Consider the following 10,386-nt stretch of genomic DNA (forward strand, 5'->3'; position numbering starts at 1 on the left):
ATCTTGTAAAGAAGCTGCCTCCAAAGCACTGTTTTAAATATCGGCCGATAACCGATATTATCGGCCGAGTTATCGGATTTGGGAACTCTCCGATAGGATAACTTGGATTTTTAATCGGTTATCGTTTTTGGCAAGTTATCGGGGAGTTATCGGCGTTATCGGTACTTATCGGCCGATAAGTAAGGTTTTTTTATCGGGATTATCGGCCGATAAGTAAGGCTATGCAATCGAATGGTTTCATCGTGCGGTCAAGATGCAAGTTTTGCTTTCTACAATTGGTTAGTGATTCTAAACATGATGATTTACATTTTGGTATGTTTATATTTCATTAAGCATGGTTAGATTATATTTTTTAGTTATTATATTATATATATACACCATCTAGTATATCACTCCGATAAATACTACTTATCCCCGATATATCCCCGATTTCCGCTATCCGATAAGAATTTTGGTCGTCCGATAAATTCCCGATAACCGATATTTAAAACCTTGCTCCAAAGTCATAGATTAGCTTGATAGTACTGGCCAAGGAAAGAAAATGGTATTGTTATTTTTCCATTTTTTCTGCTCACCCTTTACCATCTGTGCTTTGTTTAATTTAAAATGTGAACCTTAATCAGGTGAACTACAAGTTGAGAGATTGGCTTTTTGCTAGACAACGCTACTGGGGAGAACCCTTTCCAGTAATTTACTTAGATGAAACTGGTGAAACTGTGCCTCGCCTTGAAAGTGAGCTACCCCTTTCTCTGCCTGAATTAGATGATTTTTCTCCTACTGGAACAGGGTTACAGGAGAACCCCCTTTGGCCAAAGCAGTGTCCTGGGTATGTATAGCAAGCATTATTACACATCAAATATTCATATATAGTATTATTTGTTCACATACTTATGACATCGTCCGTCGTACTTGTTTTAAACTATTTAATCCTATTCTGTTTTATTGTACTGAGTACAGAAGAAGCTTATGAGATAAATTTTCTATGCTAATGTGGTTACTGGGCAAGTGTGTTGTCAGAAGGGGACTTTTTTTGGTTGGGAACCTTTATACTAGGATCTAGGATTAAGTCTTGAGGCATAACCTTCAACCCACATTTATTTAATTATTTATTACCTTTACCATTGGCTATGGATGTGTGCTTGTTCAAGTTAAACCACAGAAATCTCATGCTTATCTCTTTTCTGTTTGTCCATTTTGTTAATCTTGTTACTATCTTTGTGTTTGGTGAAATCTGTAAATATTCTACAACATCACGACTTGATTCCATCTAAGCATCTAGCTAAAAATCATGGAAGCAACATTTTAATTTTGAAAAAAAACATTTGATTGTGATGAAAAAACACATGTGCAAAGCTATATCTGTGGAATGTTTAGAGTTGCGGATATAACAATTAGATGAATGTGATTTCGTGGCCCTTCAATTCTCTTAAATGTGGTAAAGCTGAATTCTATGATAACACTCCCTCACTGCTTGTTGACATAGTCTTGTTTCACATTGTTGCTTTACATGGTCATACTGCTGAGTTATAACTACATCCACTTAGCTGAAAAAACTTGAAGAATGATAGATTGTTAAGTAATATTTATACAACAATGATCTCTGAAATATACTTGACCAGTACCCTCCATAACATATAAATATATAATGCTCATTTGGTTTTCCTAATCTTATTACTACTCGACATTTTGTCCCAAATCATTCGCTCCAAACCTTACAATAGATGCATATAATTTTTCAGGTAAGAACAATTGATCCTGTGACTGGAAAACCAGCAAGAAGAGAAACAAGTACTATGCCACAATGGGCTGGATCTTGTTGGTAATATTATCCATTACCCCGCTAAAACAATGTATTTACGCCACAACTCTTGCTATATTTGCGCATCAATTTCTTTGAAATTTGATTCTGAACTGTTCTGACCTAGGACACATGGGAAATACGGTGATAAGTATTTACCTTGAAAGTTCTTTAAGAAACTTTGCTTGTAAGTTGTGAATATCTCTGATATACGCAATTTTTTTGTAACGCATAACAAATTTAAAATGTGTTGGATCATGTAGACTATCAGATCAGGTAGACTATCATCGTACAGTTTAAATCATGCTGTTGTGAGTTCGATACTATCTTTGGTGAAAGCTAAACAGTGATTGGTTTTCAGAAAGGAAATACTTCGTACTGAAAAAGCACTTTAAAATTTTGTAATGATGTCCAGTTTATAGTAATAAAGTCTGTTCGTTTCCCTCATTTAGTTCTGCACTTGTCATCTCAATCTTACAGAGGGAGCTATAACCAAGTTAATGATCCTTGGTCACTTATGGAATAGTACACCTAAAAATTTGAGTAGGTTACATATTAGCTACTAAGTTGCCCCAGACATGCATATAGGTGGAGATGTAGGTATGAACACATAAATATGGGAACACAAGCTTGTAGTCGGTAGGTTGCGGGACTCAATTGTTGTATACGTTTAATATATGTTCCATATATATTATATATATTATATACAATTAAAAAGTGACATCTAAAAACTTTTTGAATATCATAGATCAATAGTTAGACTGTCATAACTTTATAACAGTAAGAGAGAGGTACCCTGAAATAAAAAAAGTCAATGCTAACAGCACTAATTTACATTGAGAAGGGTTAAAATGACTTATTGTGATTGAATCACTGGTTTACTATGTTAACAAATTAAATCTCATGGACCTAACAAGAAAAAGTGTCTGCTTGTGTCTTGAACTTAAAGGATCAAACTTTTGAGTAAGAAAGATTAGGTGTGTCTAATTTGGTGCCTATGGTATTCCCTTGGAAGTATCTGTGTCCTACTTGTGTCAAACACTGGTAGTTCATGAAGAAGCGTCCCTACTTTATATCAGTAGTATGAACCTTATGAATGTTGGTAATACTGAAAATTTTCAGTGTATCACATAGTGAGCAACTAATCAGTAGTATGAACCTTATGAATGTTGGTAATACTGAAAATTTTCAGTGTATCACATAGTGAGCAACTACGCTTGTAGCCTCTAACTGACCAGTTTTAATCTGCAGCCATTAGAGCTGAATTGATGCCTGACTCATATTTGGATACTATTTTCTGTATCTTCAGCTTTTCTTAGGTTGAGGAAATTTTTTTATCACCCTATGATGGATAGATATCTCCATATATGGCAAGTTATTTCGCTTACAAAGAAGATAATTTTGCTTCATTGAATGTTCCGTGCAGGTACTATTTGAGATTTATGGACCCTAAATATGGCACGGAATTAGTAAGCAAGGCTAAAGAACGGTATGCAGCTTCTCCTTTTGTCCTGTATGGCGTACATAGGCGTTAATTATGATGTGGCTGAGCATCTGTTTGATTTGCTATATATAATCAGATATTGGGGTCCTGTGGACATTTATATTGGTGGAGCAGAACATTCCGTCTTGCATTTGCTTTATGCAAGGTTTTGGCACAAGGTTCCCCTCGGTCTAATTTTATATTTATTTAAATAATTTTGATATTATAAATTAACTTAGTGCAGTAAAAACTTTTGAATTAATCCGTTATGTTATTTTTACTATTACGTATTATTTTGTATAATCCGTTGTGCTATTATTACTATTACGCATTATTTTGTATAATCCGTTGTGTTATTATTATTACTACTACATATTATTTTGTATAATCTGTTGTGTTAATGTTACTTGTACATATTATTTTATACATAAGTTTTTCATAATTATTTAATTTGATACCTAATTAATTATTAATTTTATTTAATATTTTCGTTAAAACCCTAACCCTAACCCTAACCCTATATATATTTACTTTTTTCGTTTTCCTTCTCCTATTCACGTGAACCCAATCGCACTGACCCATCGCACCCATGCTTTCTCTCTCTTCTCCCCCTCGTTCTCATCCCGCCACCTCCTTCATTCTCTCCCTCTCTCAACCCAACCTCCTCTTGCGCCGCGCCCCACCTCACCGACGGAACTCCGACATATACTCCGCCCAACGCCAGCACCCCGAGCCCATCCTGCCCTCAAACACGTCCTCCGCCTTAGCCATTGCCCGCCTCCTCCGCTCGAGCTGCACGCCCTCATCCACCGTCGCCAACCCCCAGCAGTCATCACTGCCATATCCGCCCCATCTCCTCTCCGACCCCTGCCCTTCCTCCCTACCCGAGCTCGCCGACTCCCTCTAGTCCTTCCACCCTTCCACCACCACATCAAGCCTCCAGCCGCACCAGCACCAGATCCGCCTCCGCCTCCATCCGACAGCCTATAGCCTAACCCTGTACCCGCCTCGCGCTCCGCCGCCGAGGCCCACTAGACCCGAGCTCTCTTCCCCTGCCCGCCGTCATCATGCCTAGATCCACTCGACCCCCGATGATAGCCACCGACGAGCTCCCACATCGTCGCTAACCCACCTCCTCCCTGAGATCAGACCCGCGCTGTCGAACCTCCATCGTCGACCAGTCGCGCGATGACGTCGTTTGACAGGCCGGCATTGTCCCCCGCTGCTCCGTTCACGCCCACGAACCCGAGGCAAGATCCCATTACTCATTGACTCGTCTTTATAATTTTTGATATACTGTTAATTAAGTACGTGCATAGATTAGTTGTAATGTGAATATTGTGACAACCTACGTGGGATTGTTGATGAATTATATTAAATGATGAGAATTATTTTCAAAAATAGAAACGGTTACTGATCATATAGAAAATAAAAAAAGAGAATATTTTTAAAGAGTATTTTTAGAATAATTACTACGAGAAATAATTTTAAAGGAATTTAAAAAAAAGAGAATATTTTTAAAGAGTATTTTTAGAATAATTACTACGAGAAATAATTTTAAAGGAATTTATTTTACAAAAGGATTATTTGAATTAATATTTATTTTAAAGATTATTTTAGAATAATTATAATGAATTTATTTTGAAAAGGAAATTATTTATGAATAATTATTATGAGGAATAAATAATTTATCTTGAAAAAAGATTTATTTTGAAAAAAGAATTATTTGATCTGCTCACTGCTGCTGTACACACACACACCGTACTGTTCATAGTCTCCATACATGTTTTACAACCTTTATTTTGATTTCTTGACATGCTATGTTATTGTTGCACATGATCGGTTGTATTTATTTACTATTTTCCTTGTGATTGAGAACCAATACTAGTTCATTGACTTAGGGTCTTTGTGCGTCATGAACAAGACTTAGTGACATATGTGAGTGCGTTGACTAAATTAGGGGGTGAACCAGAATTCTATTGTAGGTTATGGTAATTGACTTAGAATAACGAGAAGAGTTGGGATGGAAAAGTTATAGTTTATGTGATCGGATATGGTTGTTGATAAATTTTTCAGGCTCACACCAGTGGTTGGTATCGTCACTGCGGTTGGTTTGTAGGGCCAAAGTGAAGTGTGTACATCACTTTGGTCAGTGATAATTTATTTCGTCACCCGAGTTTTGTTTGAGTTTGGACCAGACAGAAAACAGGTTACGTGTAGTCCTCTGACCGTATATGTAGCGTGATTGGGTGCACGTAGGGGATTTGTGAACAGTCAGTTATATGATAATATGAACGTTTACTTTACGTGAGATGTGGACCAGTGACCTATTATAGGATGGTTAGTTTATGACCTAGATTACCGGTTGATTTTAGATTCTTTTGATCGCTATCATAGTGGTGGATTTCATTTAAATTATTAGAATTTTAATACCATGTTTCTATTATTATTACTGTCATTGCATTGGTCATTCGACCGTTTTATTTCTTCAATGTGGGATCTTGTCATGTACCATACACGCTAATGTATACCTGTTTTTTCTGGTGTACGTTAGATTTAGAGGACGGATAGGTCTAGTATGATGATGCATTAGAGCCGGTGTATGCCCAGCCGGAAGGTCTTCTAGATGGAGTAGAAGGACAACAGAAGCTTAGTTATTTTCCTTATGTAGTAGTTGTTGGACTTTGAATTATTTTGTCGTATTTCCCTCTCAGAACAGTTGATGTTAATTTTCTAACTACCCAGTTTTAGTTGTACGTTTTGTATCAGGACATGTTGACTCTTTTATAATGTCTCGGATGATATTTTTCTTGTGATATGTATCATGTTGTTCTGGGTTATTATATTCTTGCTATATGTGATTGGGGGACCTGTGATTTCGCATTGTATTATTGATTGACGCTTAGAGTATTCGGTTGAGGAGAAATGTATATTTTTATTTATTCTCCACAATCTAATACGTCGCAAGCTTGTTCACGTTTCGATTCTCGGGTATTTTGGGAAGCAGGACGTGACAGGTTTTTTTGGTGGCCCATGAAGGTCACGGTCCCAAGTTCCTACCAGTGAGAATATAATGGACAATTTAGACGCATATCATATTTCATCCGTAAGACTATAGTTAGCCTTTATCCTATCATTTCGATAAATTATGTCTTAGTCCCTACCTTATCACTTTTTAACTCTGGAGTTTCCCACTGTTTCTTGTCTCGTCACTTCCTTACTACACACTCTTCCTATAACTTTTCTTTCCTCGTATCAGTCATTATTTTATGTGTTATTATTTTTACACTATATTTTCTTTAATTTGACTTATATATCGTTTAATTATATTGATTTCTGTATTATTTATTACATTATTTCATGTATCACACACAGTGTTATATTGTAGGTTTTTTTATTAAAAATATAAATCATTACTTATACATTTTTAATTGTTCAAATCATGTCATTAAGTGTTTCGCATTGCTCTAGACTTCACATATACATCACATAACGTATCTGATATTTAGATTATTTTATTGTGTTTAATTATACTTTTTCATATCTGCATTATGTATGTGTGCGTTTTCTGTCATACCATCTATTATTTACTTATGTTTTAGATTATTGTATATTGTTCGTATTTTTAGTGATATACATTAATAAGTTCATGATTTTAATATTCTACATATACATTCTTATTCTTTATTTTATACATTAATAAGTTCATGATTTTAATATTCTACATATACATTCTTATTCTTTATTTTTAACTCACAACATTTTCAGTACATAATTATCTTATCAATCAGTTTTGTCTTGTTTAGGTTGTTTTAGTATGTTCATATTGGTTTCGTTATTGCTAAGAGCCATGTATTTTTATTTTGATATTCAAACATTTATTCACATTGTTAGGTTTGGAGTTGAGTTACTAATTATATATGTTTTGTTACATTATCTCGTATCATTAGTTATTATTCTTTTATAACCAATATAAAAGATAATTCTAAATAGCGTTGTGGTGTGTATGATATTTACTCATGGGTTGTTTATAGTGCATTTGCGTATTTGTTGTTGCTTTATTTTCGATATGTATATTTTGTCATATCGACAATATTCATTGTATACATATATTATTTTTCAGTGTTTATTTTATGATATTTTTAGATTTTTATGTCTTTTATTGTGTTATTAGTTGTTCATTCTCTATTCATTATTTTCGTTTATTTGTGTTGTGTTTTACTTTTTTTATTATTTTTATATTTACTATTCTCTTTTCAGTTGTAGTGTATTCACGTATATTATTATATTATGATGTATATTTTTATTGATTTATAGTCATTCATCATTTCTATTATCAACTTTGTCTAATCGTGTTCTGTTTTATGTATTATCAGTGTTTATATTTACATGTTCATCAATCATTCATGGTATGTTTATTTACAATATCTCGGTGTTTTTATTATCTGAATTTATGCCCTTCTTATGTTTTTATTTGTTTATAAATCTATTTTATCTTCCATAGTTCATGTTTTATATATTATACATTTTAATTTATGTATATTTATGCTGATTGTATTTATGTGATTTTTGACTACTATACAATATACTATTATATCTGAATTGATTTTATATAGTGATGATTATTATTGTTGTATCTTGTTTATAGTTATTATTTTACCTTATGAATATTACTAATATTTTTGATTTATTATATTTTTTGTCGAATATGTATAATTATGTACTTCTTATTGTGTTTTATATAAATGCCTATTTTGAATCGTTTGTTTACACTTACGTTTATTTTTATCATATAATATTTTGTGACTATTTCTATCATAATTTATCTTGTTAGCATGATTAATACTATATGTGTATTCAAACTTTTATATGCTTATTATTATGTATGTGTTTTTATTTTTAACGGCTATCATATATGATGATTTTAATTGCTATATTATATAAACATGTTTAATATTTGACTTAATATTGTGTCTTGTATGATAATTATTTACTGCCATATGCTCTCAAAAACTATTGATTATAACTATAACTATTTTTATTGAAATTATCATCATGTTCTATCTTTACTATTTGTTATATTTGATTATTATATTCATGCTTCTTTATGTGCGTTATATTTTTGACTGTTTTAAACATATGTTACTATAATTACTAGGGGTGGGCAAAAACCGAAACAAACCGGTTCAACCGAAAAAACCGCCCGAAAAAACGGATCGGTTAACCGAACCGAATTAAATGGATGATAAGAAGTCTCTAAACCGCCCGAACCGAATTAAACCGGTCTAGATCCGGTTTGAACCCCTGAACCGCCCAAAAAAAACCGAACCGAATTCTTAAACAAAAAGTAGCTGCGAGCCTTGGGTGTGAAGAAATTTTATGGCTGAATGTTTAGCATTTAAGAATTGTGGGGTGGAGTTTATACTAACATATATTTGAGTACGCTGATATAGTTAAGTGAGATTTCCGTAAATCAATACAAGATGTTGAGGTTGAAGGATAAATTTAGTGTTTTGGTCAAATTTCAGTGATAACATGAATACAGCTTGCTGGTGCTGGATATCAAATTAACCTATAGTTTAGGGTGTCAATGATATAAGATAATTCTTGATGAGAAAAAGACAGCTAAAGATTAACGAAAATCATCAAAAGGTATGTGTGCCTGCCAAACATTGTTCTTTCTCTAAAAAAGGCTACATAATTACATGGTCCTCCTAGTGTATTAAGCTAGTTATATGCAGATCATACAATTTGATTAAGTGTCTTAGTACAGTTTTGATTGTATCTTTTCAGTTTTGATTACTTCTTTTCAGTTTTGGATATAACTAAAACTTACCCAGATTTTTGTAAAATGGAGTTAATTCGGTTCAAAACCGAAACCGAACTGAACCGAACCGAATTTCGGTTGGGCCGAATATTCGGATGAAGGGGAAAAAAAATCTGGATCTGGATGAGAGTTTTGAGAATCCGAAAAATTCGGATTGGATGCGGATTGGGCTTAAAACCGAACCGAACCGAATACGCCCAGCCCTAATAATTACTATCGTCAAATCTTTTAAAATAATTGTAAATTTTAAAATTTTCGGAATTTATGCCTTTATATGTCTTATTTGGTTGAATGTGATTTGCTGATTTTATTCATGTGTTTGTTTGTAATTATACTTTTTGTATATCTTGAATGTCTATTCTACTAACTGATAGTATGATATTTCTATTGTGATTTGATTTTTATTATTTTCATGTATGTTGTCTATTGTGTTTGTCTAAACTATATGTATGTTTGATTCTTTGCTGTTTTGTTTTGCTTATTCCTCGTCAAATATTTCTTTTGCTTTTGCTTTTGCTTGTATATGATTCATCTGTTATTGTATTGTGTTTTTATGTTTTGTGTTTTATCATGTTTATCATTTACTTACGTATGAGTGATTTATACTTTGTCGAGACCTTTTATCTTTTATCTTCTTTATCATGTATATGAGTGTTTTATCATGTTTATCATTTGCTTGTATATGAGTGTTTTATCATGTTTATCATTTTTCAATAGATTGTGGATATTTTTAGCCTATTTGAATGAATTACGGGTTAATTACCATATATATTATGAATCATGAATGAATTCTATATCCTCTCGTCCAGTCCAAATATTTAAAGTAATTAAGTGCATATAAAACATCCTATAAAGAGTTTTATATGTGAAAGTAACATAATTCTGAAAGAGGTAAATTTCACAAACCAAAGTTTTGATTGGTTTTGCGGGAAACATCCCAATGTTTTGGTAGGTTTTCTGAAATTTGCTCATATTGAAATGTCCTTGGCAGTATAAGCTTCCTTTATGTAAGGTGTTTCTTTATGCTCTATAGTTTTTATTAAACATACCAAAGTATATACTTATTAATGGAAATATATCCTCCATAGAACATAGTGTAGGACGGAAAGGGTGACATTTGACATTAAAAATGTTGATGCACATACTACCAATGTCTATTAGTGTTGTCTTTATTGTCTATTAGTGTAGTGGTGACTGCACCCCTAATGTCTATACTGATAGGTCTATCATATCAGTATATCAGGTTTTTTTTTGGTGGGGTGGGGGGGGTGGGGGTGG

At 33.3% G+C, this 10,386-nt stretch overlaps 1 long non-coding RNA gene across 5 annotated transcripts in view; it reads left to right on the plus strand.

Annotated features, from left to right (window-relative positions):
- LOC109829092 overlaps positions 491–10,386 on the plus strand; it is an 11,807-nt gene continuing 1,911 nt past the window's right edge. The window contains exons 1-6 of one of the 5 annotated variants that reach the window (XR_002243968.1): positions 491–544; positions 624–826; positions 1,740–1,850; positions 3,225–3,287; positions 3,379–3,460; positions 5,836–6,578. This is a non-coding gene — a long non-coding RNA (uncharacterized LOC109829092). Of the gene's footprint in view, positions 545–623; positions 827–1,739; positions 1,851–3,224; positions 3,288–3,378; positions 3,461–5,835; positions 6,579–10,386 lie in introns of those variants that run through there. The other 4 variants (XR_002243966.1, XR_002243967.1, XR_002243969.1 and 1 more) reach the window with 4 other exon arrangements.

The sequence above is a fragment of the Asparagus officinalis genome, chromosome 1, assembly GCF_001876935.1.
Source record: "Asparagus officinalis chromosome 1, Aspof.V1, whole genome shotgun sequence".
NCBI lineage: Eukaryota > Viridiplantae > Streptophyta > Magnoliopsida > Asparagales > Asparagaceae > Asparagus > Asparagus officinalis.